The sequence below is a fragment of the Prionailurus viverrinus genome, chromosome B3 (genome assembly GCF_022837055.1).
Source record: "Prionailurus viverrinus isolate Anna chromosome B3, UM_Priviv_1.0, whole genome shotgun sequence".
Taxonomy (NCBI): Eukaryota; Metazoa; Chordata; class Mammalia; order Carnivora; family Felidae; genus Prionailurus; species Prionailurus viverrinus.
In genome coordinates, this window is record NC_062566.1 from 143,708,617 (window position 1) to 143,727,248 (window position 18,632).

The 18,632-nt window shown below is 40.8% G+C and overlaps 1 long non-coding RNA gene and 1 pseudogene across 2 annotated transcripts; both read right to left on the reverse strand.

The window, feature by feature from the left end:
* Positions 1–18,632, reverse strand: part of LOC125168152 (immunoglobulin heavy variable 3-74-like) — a 131,572-nt pseudogene that overhangs the window by 93,906 nt on the left and 19,034 nt on the right.
* LOC125168526 (uncharacterized) lies at positions 11,906–16,004 on the reverse strand. 2 transcript variants are annotated; one of them, XR_007153184.1, is made up of 3 exons: positions 15,910–16,004; positions 15,767–15,809; positions 11,906–11,922 (listed from the first exon to the last, which is right to left on the reverse strand). It is a non-coding gene; the product is annotated as an uncharacterized LOC125168526 (long non-coding RNA). The 2 variants fall into 2 exon arrangements; XR_007153185.1 differs by lacking the exon at positions 11,906–11,922 and adding an exon at positions 13,980–13,992.

Below are 18,632 nucleotides of genomic sequence, written 5' to 3' on the forward strand. Positions count from 1 at the left end.
ATCATTTTTATTTATTCTTATAAAAACCAACTTATAGTTTCATTCATCTGTTGTTCTGTTTTTCTTGTTTCTATATCATTTATTTCTCCTGTAATCTTTTTTGTTTACCTGTTCCTGCTGGCTTTAGTGTTCATTTGTTGTTCTTTTTCTAGCTCCTTTAGTTGTAAAGTGGTTGTGTGTTTGAGACCTTTCTTCTTTCTTGAGTTTGGCCTGTACTGCTGTATATTTCACTCTTCCATCAACTTTGCTGCATCTAGATGGTTTGGAACTGGCATGTTTTCATTTTCATTTGCTTCTATGTATTTTTTATTGCCTCTGTAATTTCCTGAAAATCTCATTCCGCTTTTACTACAATGTTCTTTAACCTAATGTATTGGTGGTGTTGCCCAAATTTTTCTTGTGGTCGACTTCGAGTTTCATAGTGTTGTGGCTTAAAAATACGCATGGAATGATCTCAGTCTTTTTGTACTTGTAGAGGGCTGATTTGTGACATAGTATGTGATCTGTTCTGGAGAATGTTCCATGCACACTCAAAAAGAATGTGTCTTCTGGTGCTTTAGGATGGAATGTTGTGAATATATCCGTTAAGTCCATTCATTCCATGTGTCTTTCAAAGCCTTTGTTTCCTTATTGATTTTCAGCTTAGATTGTCTTTCCATTGTTGTAAGTGGAGTGTTAATGTTCTCTATTATTTCTATTGTCTATTATCAATGAGTTTCTTTATGTTTCTTAGTAATTGAGTTATATATTTCAGTGCTTACATTTTTGGGGTATAAATATTTAAAGCTTCAGATCTTCTTGTTGGATAGACCCCTTTATGATGATATACTGCCTTCCTGATCTCTTGTAACAAACTTTGGTTTGAAAACTAGTTAGTGTGATATGAGTGTGGTACTACAACTTTCTTTTGACGTCCATTAGCATGATAAATTGTTCACCCTCCCCTCACTTTCAATCTACAGGTGTTTTAGGTTGGAAATGAGTCAATCGTGTGCAGTGTATAGAAGGATCTTGTATTTGTTTTTATCCATTCTGGTATCCTATGTCTTTTGATTGGAGCATTTTGTCCATTTACATTCACAGTAATTATTGATAGATATAAACTTAGTGCCATAGTATTACCTCCAAAGTCATTGTTTCTGGAGATTTTCTCTGTTTATTTCTAGTCTTTGTTACTTTTAGTCTTCCTTTCCCACTCAAAGGGTCCCCTTTAATTTCTCGCAGGGCTGATTTAGAGGCCTGAACTCCTTTGGTTTTATTTGTCTGGGAAATTCTATCACTCCTTGTATCTGAATGACTGCCTTATGGAGAAAGTATTCTTAGCTGCATAATTTTCAAATGCACATGTTGAGGATATGATGCCACTCCCTCCTTGCATGAAGGTTTCTGTAGAGACATCTGCCATAGTTTTTTTTTTTTAATCTTCCCTTGTTAGTTAGCAACTTCTTTTGAGTTGATGCTTTTATGGTTTTTCTTTATCTGGATATGTTGCCATTTTCCTATGATATGTCTCAGTGTTGGCCTGCCTTTTTAAAATTTTTTTTTAATGGGTGTTCTCTCTGCCTCCTAGATGTCGATGTCTATTTCCTTCCGCAGCTGGTGGAAATTTTCACTATAATTCACTCAGCTAAAATGTATCCCACTTTTCCTCCCTCTTATTCTTTTGGGACTCCTTTCAAAAGAATGTTATTACAGTTTATGGAGTTGCTGATTTCCCTAAGTGTATGTTTGTGATGCAATATTTTAATTTTCCTCTTCTTTCCAGCTTCATTTCCCCCATAATTTTATCTTCTATGTCCCATCCTCATTCATCTGCTTCTTTCAGCCTTGAGGTCATTATATCCAATCAGTTTCACATCTAGGTTACAACATTTAAAATTTCATCCTTACTAGTTTTTAGGTCTCTTCTGTTTGCAATAAGGGTATCCCTCATGTCTCATATATTTTCCTCAAGCACAGATCGTATCCTTAAGATACTTTTTGAAAATCCTGTTTCAATATGAGAGTTTTAGAAATTCTGTTTGAGGCACATTAGTTTATGTGTTTTAATTACATCCCTCACAATAACCTTTTATCATTTTTTCTTTTAGGATGAATTCCTCCATCATGTTGTTGTCTATGTCTCTGCCTTCTTAAATGTTTTAGAAAATCCTGTTATCTTTTCTGCTTCTAGAGTAGTATCTTTATTGATAAGTGTTCGCATACTGTCCAGGGCCTGACACTTCATGAAGCATTTGTTTTATGTTCCGTGGCACTGTGCTGTCGTGTTTTGGCTGCTCTGTCCCTCAGGAGAGTCCTCTGCAGAGTTTCTCCTTGCCTCCAGTGGGGAGAGTTGGACCTTGACCCCATTGTTGTGAGTTTTAACTCGGTGAGTTTGGTCTGCTTGTTAAAAGAGGCTAATTCCTATCTTCCCTAGAGGTGAGGATATGTCTCACTGTATGATCAGCTGACTTGGAGCATGTGGGGGTTTACGGTGGTCTTTGGAGGAAGGGGTGCAATGGTGGTCTGGTTGCCAGGCACTCTTTCCTAGTAAGCAAGCACTTGATGGGGGCTGGAGTAGGTGGAGCTTGGTGTTAGTGGCTCAGCTTCCACTGGGGATGCTGTGCTGCTGAGTGAAATCTGTCCATCCTGATTGGTGGGAGGAAATACTGGCATCAGCTCCCTCTCTAGTCCCTGGAGTTGGAGTTCCCAGCCTCCCCTGTTCAAGAAGCCCTCACACAGAGAGAACACTTGTGGGTCCCAGGCTCTGTCAGAATTGCTTTCACCCTGTCTGCGTCCAAGCCATTGGCCCATCTGGTGGCACAGGGCTCTTATGTTTTATCTCAGGAGCTCTAGCTGGGTTTGAAAACTCCAAATTGTGTGAACTCAATATACAGGGACCGCACTGATCCTCTGGGAGAGGGTCTTGATGTGCTGTGCCTGGAGCTGGTTTACCCCGGATGGGCAGTTGCATGAACACTAGGGGCTTGGAGTACATGGTGAAGAACAACCAGAAGGCAGCATCCAGCTAGCTGCTCTCAGAAGAGGCTCCTGTGCTAATGATCAGGGAATTTTAATGGTGCCTGTCAGGTCTCCTATCCTATGAGAGGCAATGCCCCGTCTCCCATATGCACTCCAGGAAGGGAATTGTCTCTCCCCATGTGACCCTGGGGATACTCAGACCACAGTTCCCCTTATGGGCCTCTGCCCTCCTCCACAGGAGCACTGCTATGCCCTCAGGCTCCACCCCAATGATGGGATCGACTTTTAAATCTTCAGTCTTTGAGCTCCACGTTTACAGGAGATTGACTTGTCATGATTAACTTCATGGGTTATCTTGACTGCATCCTGGGTGCCCAGATTCACCACGGTTTCTGTGGATGTCTGTGATGTGTTCCAGAAGAGATTGGCATTTCCATCCATGGTTTCTTTCTGCCTGGACACCACCCATTCCATTAAGGTTGTGAATAGAATCTGATGCAGATGGGGGACGAATTCTCTCATTTTTACTTCCCATGTGCGTGTTTAAACTGGAATATTGGCCTCCTCTGGCCCTTTTTCTGAGAGTTACATCATCAGCTCTCCACGTTCTGACACTAGACACTAGTTCAGAATCAGAGAAGAATTACATCACTGGTTTTCCTGGGTCTTCAGCTTGTGACAGTATGTCATGGACTTCTCAACATATTTATTTATGGAAACCAATGACCTTTGGTTTCTGTTCCTCAGGGGAATCTTGACTAATACATGGAGATTGTTTGTCTCTCCTTTAGAGTAATTGAATAAAGCTGTAGCTCATTTAAAGTCCTGAGTATCAAAGGGCTATGAAGAAAGGGTCACATTGTTTGGGACAAGGGCTGGGTGAGGATAAGGAGGAGCTGTGGGATCCTGTGGTCCTGGCTGCACAGGGAACACATCTGGGAATCCTGTAAAGGTGCAGCTGTTGTGCCTCAGGAAATCTGTAATTCACTCATGTTGAGGGACCAGAGTAAGCAAGTGCAAACAACTGTGTCTTTGTGCACATTAGTCTAGTTTCCCTATGACAACCCAGTTGCTAATCCATAGAGTTAATAGGTAAACACAGAAGCATATAACCAGGGAGGCACCCTGGGGAAACTGCTGTGTGGACAGGAAGCCCCAGACCCTGACAGGAAACCTGCCTGTAACCTCCATGTGCACCTGCGCCTGGGAACACAAACCAGAATTGTGCATAGTGTGCGCCCCCTGGTGGTGCTGATCCCCTCCAGCAGGGAGGTTTGTGTCTGGGTTCGCAGTGATGTCCCCTCACTGTGTCTCTCGCACAGTAATATGTGGCCGTGTCCTCAGTCTTCAGGTTGTTCATCTGCAGATACAGCGTGTTCTTGGCGTTGTCTCTGGAGATGGTGAATCGGCCCTTCACGGAGTCTGCGTAGCCTGTGCTACCTCCACTACCACTAATTGCTGCGACCCACTGCAGCCCCTTTCCTGGAGCCTGGCGAACCCAACTCATTGCATAGCTACGGACGTTGAATCCAGAGGCTACACATGTGAGTCTCAGGGACCCCCCAGGCTTCACCAGGTCTCCCCCAGACTCCACCAGCTGCTCGTCACACTGGACACCTGCAGACACAAGACATATTGGTCAGGAAACTCACACATCCACTGTTTCACTCATATCCATTTACAGACTCAGTGTCCCTCGTTCATCATGAATTACCTTTTAAAAGAGCAACCAGGAAAACCCAGCCAAGCACAAACTCCATGGTGAGGTGTCTATGTTCTGTGCTGATCACAGAATGGAAACACCTGGGACTTCTGGGGCTGGGGCTTGTCTCCCAGCTGCAGGGTCAGGGCTGGGCTTGTTTTATCAGCACAGAGAGGGCTTCATTTGCATGTCCTCTGACATATATATCAAGCTCCAGACTTAGAATTGATTGTGTAAAAGTGAATGACAGGGTAGGGACGCACTTCAATATTAGTTTGTGTGGATGGCGGTGTGACAATATGAAGAATTTTTTTTTTCAGTTTTGGATTTTTACCTTTATTAATGGAGGCTTTGGCATAATGTTTAAGAAATATTTACCCCAACATCATGATCGCGCATTGTTTTCACTTACAATATTTTAATTTTTAAATTTTTAATTAGTATTTATTTTTAGTTTTAAAAATTAACATCCAAATTCGTTAGCATATAGTGCAACAATGATTTCAGGAGTAGATTCCTTAGTGCGCCTTACCAGTTTAGCCCATCCCCCCTCCCATAACCCCTCAGTAGCCCTCTGTTTGTTCTCCATATTTATGAGTCTCTTATGCTCTGTCCCCTCCATGTTTTCATATTATTTTTGTTTCCTTTCCCTTATGTTCATCTATTTTGTCTCTTAAAGTCCTCATATGAGTGAACACATATGATTTTTGTCTTTCTCTGACTGACTCATTTCACTTAGCATAATACCCTCCAGTTCCATCCACATAGTTGCAAATGGCAAGATTTCACTCTTTTTGATTGCCGAGTAATACTCCATTGTATATATTTACCACTTCTTCTTTATCCATTCATCCATCGATGGACATTTGGCTCTTTCCATACTTTGCCTATTGTTGATAGTGCTGCTATAAACATGGGGGTGCATGTGTCCCTTTGAAACAGAACACCTGTGTCCCGTGGATAAATGCCTAATAGTGCAATTACTGGTTCGTAGGGGAGTTCTATTTTCAGTTTTTTGAGGAATCTCCATACAGTTTTCCAGAGTGGCTGCACCAGCTTGCATTGCCCCCCAAAATGCAAAAGAGATCCTCTCTCTGCATCCTCGCCAACATCTGTTGTTGCCTGAGTTGTTAATGTTAGCCATTCTGACAGGTGTCAGGTGGTATCTCATTAGGGTTTTGATTGGCTTCCGTGATAATGAGTGATGTGGAGCATTTTTTCATGTGTCGGTTGGCCATCTGGATGTCTTCTTTGGATAAGTGTCTATTCATGTCTTTTGTCCATTTCATCACTGGATTGTGTTTTGGGTGTTGAGTTCGATAAATTCTTTATAGATTTTGGATACTAACTCTTTATCTGAGATGTCATTTGCAAATATCTTCTCCCATTCTGTCAGTTGAATTTTACCTTTGCTGATTGTTGCCTTCACTATGCAGAAGATTTTTATTTTGATGAGGACCCAGTAGTTCATTTTGCTTTTGTTTTCCTTGCCTCTGGTGACGTAGGAAGTTGAGTAGGAAGTTGGTGCGGCCAAGACCAAAGATGTTTTTGCCTGCTTTCTGCTCGAGGATTTTGATGGCTTCCTGACTTACATTGAGGTCTTTCATCCATTTTGAGTTTATTTTTGTGTATGGTGTAAGAAAGTGGTCCTGGTTCATTCTTCTGCATGTCGCTGTCCAGTTTTCCCAGCACCACTTGCTGAAGACACTGTCTTTATTCCATTGGATAGTCTTTCCTGCTTTGTCAAAGATTAGTTGGCCATACATTTGTGGGTCTATTTCTGTTTTTTGTATTCTGTTCCATTGATCTGAGTGTCTGTTCTTGTTTTTTTTTTAATTTTTTTGGCATTTATTTATTACTTTTCAGAGACAGAGACAGAGCATGAGCGGGGGAGTGTCAGAGAGAGAGGAAGACACAGAATTCCAAGCAGGCTTCAGGCTCTGAGCTGTCAGCACACAGCCTGATGTGGGACTCTAACTCACAAACTGCCAGATCGTGACCTGAGTCAAAGTCGGATGCTTAACAGACTGATCCACTCAGATGCCCCTGAGTGTCTGTTCTTGTGCCAGTACCATAGTGTCTCCATGATTACCGCTTTGAAGTATAGCTTGAAGTCTGGGATTGTGATGCCTCCTGCATTGGTTTTCTTTTTTCGATTTCTTTGGCTATTCGGCGGCTTTTCTGGTTCCATACAAATTTTAGGATTATTTTTTCTAGCTTTGTGAAGAATGCTGGTGTCACTTTGATCGGGATTGCATTGAATATGTAGATTGCTTTCGGTACTATCAGCATTTTAACAATATTTGTTCTTCCTATTCAGGAGCATGGAATGTTTTTCCATATTTGTCTTCTTCAACTTCTTTCATAAGCTTTCTCTAGTTTTCAGTGTAAAGATTTTTCACCTCTTTGGTTAGATTTATTCCTGGGTATTTAATGGTTTTTGGTGCTACTGTAAATGGGATAGATTCCTTGATTTCTCTTTCTGTTGCTTCATTGTTGGTGTATAGGATGCAACCGATTTCTCTGCGTTGATTTTATATCCTGCCACTTGGCTGAATTCATGAATCAATTCTAGCAGTTTTTTGCTGGGGTCTTTTGGCTTTTCCATAGAGAGTGTCATGTCATCTGTGAAGAGTGAAAGTTTGACCGCCTCCTGGCCGATTTGGATGCCTTTTATTTCTTTGTGTTGTCTGAGTGCAGAGGCTAAGACTTCCAATACTATGTTGAATAAAAGTGGCGAGAGTGGACATCCCTGTCTTGTTCCTGACCTTAGGGAGAAAGCTCTCAGTTTTTCCCCATTGAGGATGATATTAGCATTGGGTCTTTCATAGATGGCTTTTATGATCTCGAGGTGTGGTCCTTCTATCCCTACTTTCTTGAGGGTTTTTATCAAGAAAGGATGTTGTATTTTGTCAAATGCTTTCTCTGCATCTATGGAGAGGATCATATGGTTCCTGTCCTTTCTTTTATCGATGTGATGAATCATGTTAATTGTTTCACAGATATTGAGCCAGCCCTGCATCCCAGGTATAAATCCCACTTGGTCGTGGTGAATAATTTTTTAATATGTTTTGTTTCTGGTTGGATAATATCTTCTGAGGATTTTTGCATCCATGTTCATCAGGGAAATTGGTGTATAGTTCTCTTTTTAAGTGTTGTCTGTGTCTGTTTTTGGAATCGAGGTAATGCTGGCTTGATAGAAAGGGTTTGGAAGTTTTCCTTCCATTTCTATTTTTTGGAACAGTTTCAAGAGAATAGGTGTTAACTCTTCCTTAAATGTTTGGTAGAATTCCCCTAGAAAGCCATCTGGTCCTGGACTGTTGTCTTTTGGCAGATTTTTGTTTACTAATTCTATTTCCTTACTGGTTATGGATCTGTTCAAATTTTCTATTTCTTCCTGTTTCAGTTTTGGTAGTGTATATGTTTCTAGGAATTTGTACATTTCTTCCAGATTGCCCATTTTATTGGCATACAAGTGCTCATAACATTCTCTTCTTACTGTTTTTATTTTTGTTGTGTTGGTTGTGATCTCTCCTCTGTCATTCTTGATTTTATTTACTTGGGTCCTTTCCTTTTTCTTTTTGATCAAACTGGATAGTGGTTTATCAATTTTGTTAATTCTTTCAAAGCACCAGCTTTTAGTTTCATTGATCTGTTCCGTGTTTTAGTTTCGATAGCACTAATTTCTGCTCTAATCTTTAGTATTTCCTGTCTTCTGCTGTTTTTGGATTTTATTTGCTGTTCCTTTTCCAGCTCTTCAGTCATAAGGTTAGGTTGTGTATCTGGGATCTTTCGTCCTTCTTTAGGAAGGCCTGGATTGCTATATATTTTCCTCTTATGACCGCCTTTGCTGCATCCTAGAGGTTTGCGTTGCGGTGTTATCATTTTCATTGACTTCCATGTACTTTTTAATTTCTTCTTTAACTGCTTGGTTAGCCCATTCGTTCTTTCGTAGGTTCTTCCGTGTCTAATTATTTGTTACCTTTCAAAATTTTTTCTTGTGGTTGATTTTGAGTTCATGGCATTGTGGTCTGAAAATATGCTTGGTATGATCTCGATCTTTTTGTACTTACTTAGGGCTGAATTGTGTCCCAGGATATGGTCTATTCTGGAGAATGTTCCATGCGCACTGGAGAAGAGTGCATATTCTGTTGCTTTAGGATGAAATGTTCTGAATATATTTGTTAAGTCCTTCTGGTCCAGTGTGTCATTCAAAGCTATTGTTTTCTTGTTGATTTTTTGATCAGGTGATCTGTTCATTGTTGTGAATGGGGTGTTGAAGTCTCCTACTATTATGGTATTCTTATCGATGAGTTTCTTTATGTTTGTGATTAATTGATTTCTATATTTGGGTGCTCTCGCAATTGGTGCATAAATGTTTACAATTGTGCGGTCTTCTTGGTGGATAGACCCTTTGATTATGAATGATGTAATGCCATTCTGCATCTCTTGATGCAGTCTTCATTTTAAAGTCTAGATTGTCTGATATCAATATGGCTACTCCGGCTTTTTTTTGTTGAACATTAGCATGATAGATTGTTCTCCATCCCCTTATTTTCAATCTTAGGCGTCTTTAGGTCTAAAATGGGTCTCTTGTAAAAAGCATATAGACGGGTATTGTTTCCTTCTCCATTCTGTTACCCTATGTCTTTTGATTGGGGCATTGATTCAATTGACATTTAGAGTGAGTACTGAAAGATATGAGTTTATTGCTATTATGATGCTTGTAGAGTTGGAGTTTATGGTGGTGTTCTTTGGTCTTTCTAATCTTTGTTGATTTTGGTATTTATTTATTTATACAGATATATTTTCATCTTTTCTCCCCTCAGAGATTCCCGCTTAAAATTTCTTGCAGGGATGGTTTAGTGGTCACAAACTCATTTAATTTTTGTTTGTATGGGAATCTTTTTATCTCGCCTTCTATTTTGAATGACATCCTTGCTGGATACAGAATTCTTGGATGCATATTTTTCTGATTTAGCACACTGAATACATCCCGCCACTCCTTTGTGGCCTGCCAACTTTCTGTGGATAGGTCTGCTAAACCTGATCTGTCTTCCCTTGTAAGTCATGGACTTTGTTTCCCTGTTGGTTTTATGATTCTCTCCTTGCCCGAGTACTTTGTCAATTTGACTATGATGTGCCTTGTTGATGGTCGGTTTTGGTTGAATCTAATGGGAGTCCTCCGTGCTTCCTGGATTTTGATGTCTGTGTCTTTGCCCAGGTTAGGAAAGATTTCTGCTATGATTTGCTCACATAACCCTTCCACCCCTATTTCTCTCTTCCACTCTGGGACCCTATGATTCTCATGTTTTTCCTTTTTAATGAGTCACTGATTTCTGTAATTCTTAAATCTTGCTCTTTTGCCTTAATCTCTGTCTTTTTTTCTGCTTCATTATTCTCTATAAGCTTGTCCTCTATAACGCTGATTCTCTGTTCTGCCTCATCCATCCATGCCACCGCTGTATCCATCTGTGATTGCAGCTCAGTTATCGCATTTTAAATTACATTCTGGCTATTTTTTACTTCTTTTATCTCTGCAGAAAGAGATTCTAATCTATTTTTGACTGCAGCTAGTATTATTATTATTGTGATTCTAAATTCGGGTTCAGAAATCTTGCTTGTATCTGTGTTGGTTAAATCCCTGGCTGTCATTTCTTCGTGATCTTTCTTTTGGGGTGAATTCCTTCATTTTATCATTTTGAAGGGAGAAAAGGAATTAATGAGGTCACAAAATTGAAATTAAAGGATAAAATTACATAAATATTAAAATAAAAAATTACACACACACAAATTGAATGGGATATGCTAGATCCTAGGTGTGTTTTGTTCTGGGTGTTGAAAGTGGTTTGACAGATTAGAGAAAAAAATGGGAGGGGGAGAAAAAAAGGAAATAATTTGAGAATTTGAAAAAATGAATACACTGAAGTAGACTAAAATGAGGTGATGGGAGTAAAATAGATTTTGAAAAAATATACAGGAAAGTAAAGAATATAGTGGAAAAAATAAAGAAAAATATTTTTAATAAAAATTAAAAATAAATGTGATTTTTTTCTTTTCTGTATTCTAGAAAAAAGAGAGGAAACAAAAAAGAGAAAAAAGATACATAAAGGAAAAAAAGGAAATCATTTGAAAATTCAAAAAGTGAATACACCATAGTAGACTAAAATAAAATGATGGAAGTAAAATAGAATTTGAAAAAATTTACATAAAGCAATCAATATAGGAAAAAATTAAGGAAAAATATTTTTAATAGAAATTGAAAGTAAAATGAAGTTTTTCTCATTCTGCATTCCAGAAAAACTACAGAAGCGAAGAAGAGAAAAAAAGAAAAAGAAAGAAAAAGTAAAAAGGAAACTGGAAATTTGAAAACGGGAATACACTGAGGTAGAGTAAAATAAAATGATGGAAGTAAAATAGAATTTGAAATAAAATTACAGAAATGTAAAAAAAACAGTAATAAAAATTAAGAAAAATATTTTTAATAATAATTGATAATAAAAATATTTTTTTTGTTTCTGCATTCAAGAAAAAGAAAAGAAGTGTAAAAGAGAAAAAGAAAAAAAAGAAAGAAAATTGACTAGATGAACTGGCTAACAGATTGAAATAGGATTGAAATTACGTACTTATCCCCTAGATGTCAGTCTATGTAGCTCTTTATAGTCCATAAAGTAAGCGGCAGTGAGACTTGTGTTCCTGAAGAGCCCTGTTGGCCCAGTTGGGAGGGGCTCAGTGTAATGGCTCTGCTCTCCATTAGATGGCGCTTTTAGGCTCCTGGGGTGGTTTGTTGCCTTGCTTGTAGGTGCCAATGCAAATGCGCGGGAGAGGTGAAAATGGTGCCACCCAGGGACCCAGTCTGTTCTCCTGGATCAGCAATTGCGCACCCATCCTCTGTCTTCAACCCTTGTCCACTCCCCGCTCCTTCACTCTCTGTGGCCAGGTCCCAGGCCTCCCCTCTCTCCCAAGTTTTGTTACAGACACGGCTGTTTTCCCCGGTCCCTTACGTCCAAAGGACCGTGGCTTTGACCCCTTCTGCCCGTCTGTGGGAGGGTCTCACCAAGCAATGTCCGAATGAGCAATGTCCGAATGAGCCGAATATCGGCTGCACCTAGGAACGCTTGCTGGACCCTGTTGTTGTCGGTGCCCGAAGACTGTGTCAAGGTGCCAGCCCGCCCCAGAAAAAGTTCGTGAGAGAGTGTAGCAGCAGCATTTCATGGATTATGGAAAATCACAACACACGTCTGGCACCAGGCTTCACCCTAAATGACCTTGTTGCAGCACCAGCGAATGTGGCCATTTTCCGTGGTCTGCTGGGACCAGATGGCTTTGGCAGTCTCCTCCAAATGTCCTTCCAGCAGTGCAACTGCCTCTCCCCGTGTGGCCTGAGAACATCCCGGACCCCACTCTGTGTCTGGGATTCTCCCTTCCCACCAGAGCACCTCCAGGTATCGAGCTGTGGAGTTGCAGCCTTTGCTCTCCCCTTGTTTATAGTCTTAGTGGAATTTACATACTTTCCTTTCTCCTTTCTCCCTTTTTAGTTTAGTCTCTGTGGCTGTTTCCAATTTTCCACGTTCTGTCCAGCTGCTTTTGGGGAGGGGTGCTTTTCCTGTTTTCTCCCCCACTCCCCAGGCTCTGTCCTCTCTCCACCCGCAAAAGCACATCCCTTCCCGCAACTTCTCACTCCCAAAGGTCACCTCTCCATGCCACGTTCTTGTTGAATTCTGTGGTTCAGGTTGTGCAGATTGTTGTGTTAATCCTCAATCAGTTTTCTAGGTGTGTAGGATGGTTTAGTCTTGGTATGGCTGTATTTCATGGACGTGAGACACACAACAATCTTCCACATTGTTCTGCCATCTTGTCTCCTCCCCCATTGACTGCCTAATTTTCAATTGAACATTTGAGACTATTATGCCACTCCCTTCTTTCCTGCAGGTTTCTGTGGACACTTCTGCCATGATCTTTTTTTATCTTCCCGTATTCGTTAGCAAACTCTTCTGTCTTCATGCTTATAGGGATTTTTTAATCTGTGTAGTTTGTGAATTTTACTATGTTATGTCTCAGAGTTGGCCTGCTGTTTTATTTTTTTTTAATTTTAATGGCAGTTCTTTGTGACTCATAGATGTGGACGTCCGTTTCCTTCACCATTTAGTGGAAATTTTCCACTCTAATGCACTCAGACAAACTTCTCCCATTTTTTTCTCCCTGTCTTCTTCTTCTGGGACTCCTTTGAAAAGAATATTATTACACTTTATGGAGTTGCTGATTCCCTAAGTATACGTTTGTGATGCAATATTTTAATTTTCCTCTTCTTTCCTGCTTCATTTCTCACAAAGTTTTATCTTCCATGTCACTTACTCATTCATCTGCTTCTTTCTGCCTTGAGTTCATTATATCCAATCAGGTTCACATCTTGGTTACAGCATTTTAAAAATTTCAGCCTGACTGGGTTTTAGGTCTTTTCCATCTGTAGTCAGGGTATCCTCATGCCTTCTAGACTTTCTCAAGCGCAGCTAGTATTCTTATGATAGTTTTTAAAAGTTCTGTTTCCTTATGATATGTATTAAATTCTGTTTGAGGCTTATTATTTATATGTGTTTTAATTATGTCCCTGGCAATGTCCTTTTATGGTTTTTTCTTTTGGAATGAATTCCTCCATCACTCTGTATGTCCATGTCTCTGCTTTCTTAAGTGTTTTAGGAAAATCCTGTTATGTTTTCTGCTTCTAGAGTAGTGTCTTTTTTGAGAAATGATTACATACTGTTGACGACCTGACATTCTGGAAGCATTTCTTGCATGTTCTGTGTGCATTGTGCTGTCATGTATGTGCTGCTCTGTCCCTCAGGTCAGTCCTCTGCAGAATTCTCCTTGCCTCTAGGGAAGAGTTTTTCAACTTTGTCCATAGTGTTGTGAGTTTTAACTAGGTGAGTTTGATCTCCTTATAAAAGAGGCCAATTCCTATTTCCCCTAGAGGTGAAGCTATGCCTCACTATTTGGTCAGTAGACTTAGTGCCTGTGGGGGTATATTGTGGTTTTTGGAGGGAAGGGTGCAATGGTGGTCTGGGTTCTAGGCACTCGTTCCCTAGTAAGGAAGCACCTGAGGAAGGACAAGTGGGTATATCTTGGTGTCAGTGGCTCAGTATCTACTGGGGGGTGTTGTGCTGCTCACTGAAATCTGTCCATGATAATTGGTGGGAGGAAATATTGGCATCAGCACCTTCTCTAGTCCCTGCAGTTGGAGTTTCCAGCCACCCCTGTTCAAGAAGCCCTCACAAAGAGAGAACAATCTGTACTCATGGGTCCCAGGCTTCCTTCAGAACCCAGCCTTCACCCTGCCTTTGTCCAATCCATTGGCAACCTGGGAGCTCAGGACTCTTATGTTTTATCTCAGCAGCTCTAGCTGGGTTTGAATACACCAAATTGTTGAATTCAATGTGACAGGGACCCCACTGATCCTCTGGGACAGTGTCTTGCTGTAATGTGGTTGGAGCTGGTTATCCCAGAAGGGCAGTTGCATGAACACTAGGAGCTTGGAGTTCATGGTGAGGAAGAACAAGAAGGGAGCGTTCAGTTAGCTGCTCTCAGCAGAGGTTCCTATGCTAATGACCAGGGAAGTGCAATGGTGTCTGTCAGCTCTCCTGCCCCATGAGAGGCAATGCCCTGTCACCCAAAGGCACTCCAAGAAGGTAACTGTCTCACCCGATATGACCCAGGGGATCCTGAAATCCCAGCAGTCCCTATGGGCCTTGGGGCTCCTTCTCCACAGGAGCACTGTTATGCCCACCAGGGTCCACCCTAGTGATGGCATGGACTTCTAAATCTTCAGTTTTTGAACTCAATATTTACAGCACGTTGACTTGTCATGATTACCTTTATGTGTCATCTTGACTGCGTCATGGGTGTCCAGATTCACGACAGTTTCTGTGTATGTCTGTGATGAGTTTCCAGAAGAGATTGGCATTTCCATCCATGGTTTCTTTCTGCCTGGGCATCACCCATTCCATCATAGTTCTGAGTAGAATCCGTTGCAGAGGGAGGAAGAATTCCCTCATTTTTACTTCCCATGTGCTTGTTTGAACTGGAACATTGGTCTCCTCCTGCCCTTGTTCTTAGAGTTACATCATAGGCTCTGCAGGTTCTGAGACTAGACACTAGTTCAGAATCAGGCGAGAATTATACCACTGGTTTTCCTGGCTCCCCAACTTGTGACAGTAGATCATGGGACTTCTCAACATATTTTGTCATGGAAACCAGTATGCTTTGGGTTCTGTTGCTCGAGGGAATCCTGACTAATACATGGAGATGATTTATCTCTTGTTTAGAGGAATTGAATAAAGCTGTAGCTCATTGAAAGTCCTGAGAGGCAAAGTGCCATGAAGGAAGTGTCACGTTGTTTGATTGGGACAAGGGCTGGGTGAAGATAATGGGGAGCTGTGGGAGCTTGTGGTCCTGGCTACACAGGGAGTGCATCTGGGACTCATGTAAATGTTCAGCTATTGTGCCTCAGGAAATCTGTAATTCACTCCTGTTGAGGGACAGGAGTAAGCAATGCAAACAACTGTGTCTTTGTGCATGTTAGGGTAGTTTTCCTATGAAAACAATGATCTAAGTCACATGGTAATAGGTAAATACAGAATCCTGTGTCCAGAGAGGCTCCCTGGAGAAACTGCTGTGTGAACAGGAAGCCCCAGACCCTGACAGGAAACCTGCCTGTAACCTCCATCTGCACCTGCTCCTGGAAACACAAAGCAGAATTGTGCATAGTGTGCGCCCCCTGGTGGTGCTGATCCCCTCCTGCAGGGAGGTTTGTGTCTGGGCTCCCAGCGAGGTCCCCTCACCCTGTCTCTTGCACAGTAATATGTGGCCTTGTCCTCGGCCCGCAGGTTGTTCATCTGCAGATACAGCGTGTTCTTGGAGTTGTCTCTGGAGATGGTGAATCGGCCCTTCACGGAGTCTGCGTAGCTTGTGCTACTTCCATCATCATAAATATATGCGAGCCACTGCATCCCCTTTCCTGGAGCCTGGCGAGCCCAGCTCATTCCATAGCTACTGAAGGTGAATCCAGACGCTACACAGGTGAGTCTCAGGGACCCCCCAGGCTGCAACAGGTCTCCTCCAGACTCCACCAGCTGCACGTCACACTGGACACCTGCAGACACAAGACATCTTGGTCAGGAAACTGTCACACATCTACTGGTCTCACTCATATACACTCACATACTCAGTGTCTCTCGTTTACCATGAATTACCTTTTAAAAGAGCAACCAGGAACACCCAGCCAAGCACAAACTCCATGGTGAGGTGTCTGTTCTGTCCTGATCAGAGAATGGGAACACCTGAGACTCCTGGTGCTGGGTATCCTCTCCCAGCTGCAGAGTCTGGGATGGGCTGTTTTTATCACCATACAGAGGACCCCATTTGCATGTGCTCTGAAGCTCCAGTCTTAAATTTGATTCTTTAAATGTGAACAACAGGGTTAGGGACGCACTTGTAGTTTAGTTTGTGTAGATGGTGCTGTGACAATATGAATTATTGTATTCAGTGAGTACAGGTGTATTTGCAGTCCTGTGTGCATTTTTCAGGTCTTTAATCAACATAGATCATTTTCACTCTACAACTATTTTACATACTTTTTGAAGTTTAACCCAAAATACTTTATTCTGTGCCATTTTCACTTGTATAATTTTGTTATTTGTTTTGCATGTATTTTCATGCTGGTGTGTAGAATCACAGGTGGTTTATTTTTATTTATTTTCTTTGTTCATTTTGCATCCTGCTCTTTCCTCATTTACAAAAGTGGTTCTAATATTTTTGTGGTATCTCTAGGGTTTTGTTATGTTTGAGATCAATGTCACCTGCAAACAAGTAATTTTCCTTCCTCCTGACTGATTTAAATGTCTTTTATTTTTTTTATTCCCTATTTTTTTCTGGTTACGTCTTCCAGTTGTAGGAGAAGAAAGCTTTTCCCTTCTTTTCTTCTGGGATTTAGCCAGTGTAAGGATTCAATTGACATAAGACATATGTACAGGAGAGAATAAATTTCATTTTGTAAGTGCATGGCCTTCCTAATGATATGACACCGAGAGAAAGGACAAAGCAGGTGGCACTTGTGTCTTTCAGACAACAAAACTTTGGATTTGGCAAGAGTTAAGTTTGGGTTATTATGTTAGTCACCAATTAAGTAGGTTTGTTTGCACAGCCTTCTAATCCCTGTGTTCCTTTTTCTGGTGCTAATGATGGTTCTTCCCTCTTGGTACATGGGAGGGAGATTTATGTCCTGCTGTCAAGGGATGATGGAGAGTCTGAGTGTACTTGGACTATTTCTCAAGTGACTTTCACCCAAAAAGCAGTGTGACAAGATGACATAGTTTGAGGTGGCATATGTATTCTTCACATTACCATGGGGAATTCTTATGTTAGGGGTGACCATCATTGCCTGGCGCCTGATTTGACAGGAAAGCCTTCAGCATTTTACCGTTCAATATGCTGTCAGGTGTGGGCTTTTCATAGTGGCCATGATCATGTGGAGGTAATTTCCTTCAGTTCCATTTTACTTGGGTTCTTTTTAAATGATGAACATGTGTTGAATTTTGTCTAATGTTTTTTTGAATCAATTAATGATGGCTTTGATTCAATCATTCCCTCTGGTAATGGAGGACATCACATTTATGCATCTGTGTCTGTTGAAGGATCTTTGCATCATCCCTGGAGTGAATCACCCTGGATTATGTTGTATGATCATCTCAATGTTCTGTTGAATTCAGTATGCTCAGATTTTGTGAAGGAATTTTGCATGTATGTTCATTTGAGATAGTGACCTGTAGTTTCCCTTCTTGTTGTCCTTCTTTGGTTTGGTGTGAGAGCAATGCTGTCCTCACAAATTTTATTTGGGAGTGCTGTTTTTTATCAGTGTTTTGTAACAGTTTGAGAAATACAGACATTAATTCCTCTTTAAATACTTAGTAGAAGTTTTAATAAAGCCATGGACTCCTATGCAGATTTTTTGGAGGGTGAGGTTTTAGATAGAGAAATCTTGTTAATTTTTCTTTTGTTCATTTTGTATTTTTCCATGAAACAGTCTTGGTGGACTACATTATGGCATAAAATGTGTAATTTGTTCTTGGTGATCTAATTGTTGGCCTATAAATACCTAAGTTTTTCTTTAATGATCCTTTTCATGTCTTTAGTTCAGTTATGTCTCATCTTTCAATTCTGATTGTATTTGTTTGAGTCTTCCCTATTTCCCTAGGCTACCTATTTGTTTCAAATTTAATTTTCCAAAAACAAATTTTATGTAATTGATTTGTTTTCTGTATTTGTGATAATCTCTATTTTCTGTCTGCTTCATCTTTTTATGTTATTTTTATGTTTATCTTGTTATGTGATTAAAAATGCCGATGAGTTTTTTAAGGAATCTGAAAAATATACAATTCATGTGAAAGCACACAACACATGGAAGCAACAAAACAATCATGACGTCGAAAGAACCTGGAGACATCACACTTCTCTCTTTCTAAAGATATTGCAGAGGTGCATTAACAACAGTGTGCTGCTGGCATCAAATGAGACATTTAGACCAGTGGAGCTCATTACGGAGCCCAGAAGTAGAAGTTTGCAGATGCAGTGAGCAAATCCTCCACAAGATTTCCAACAGTGCAGACTGGGGGTAGGATAGTGTCTCTTAAACATGGTGTTGACTAGGGGCACCTGTGTGGCTCGGTCAGTTAAGCATCCCACTTCCACTCAGGTCATGATCTCACGGTTTGTGGGTTTGAGCCTCACATCAGGCTCCTGCTGACATCTCAGGGCCTGGATTCTGTTTCTGCCTCTATCTCTGTGCCTCTCTACTCATGATCTGTGTCTCTCCCTCAAAAACAAAGTAAAAATTAAAAAATAGTATTGATATATACATGCAAAATAATAACATTTGGCCATAATCTTGCTGCATACATATATGTCGACACAAAAAAAT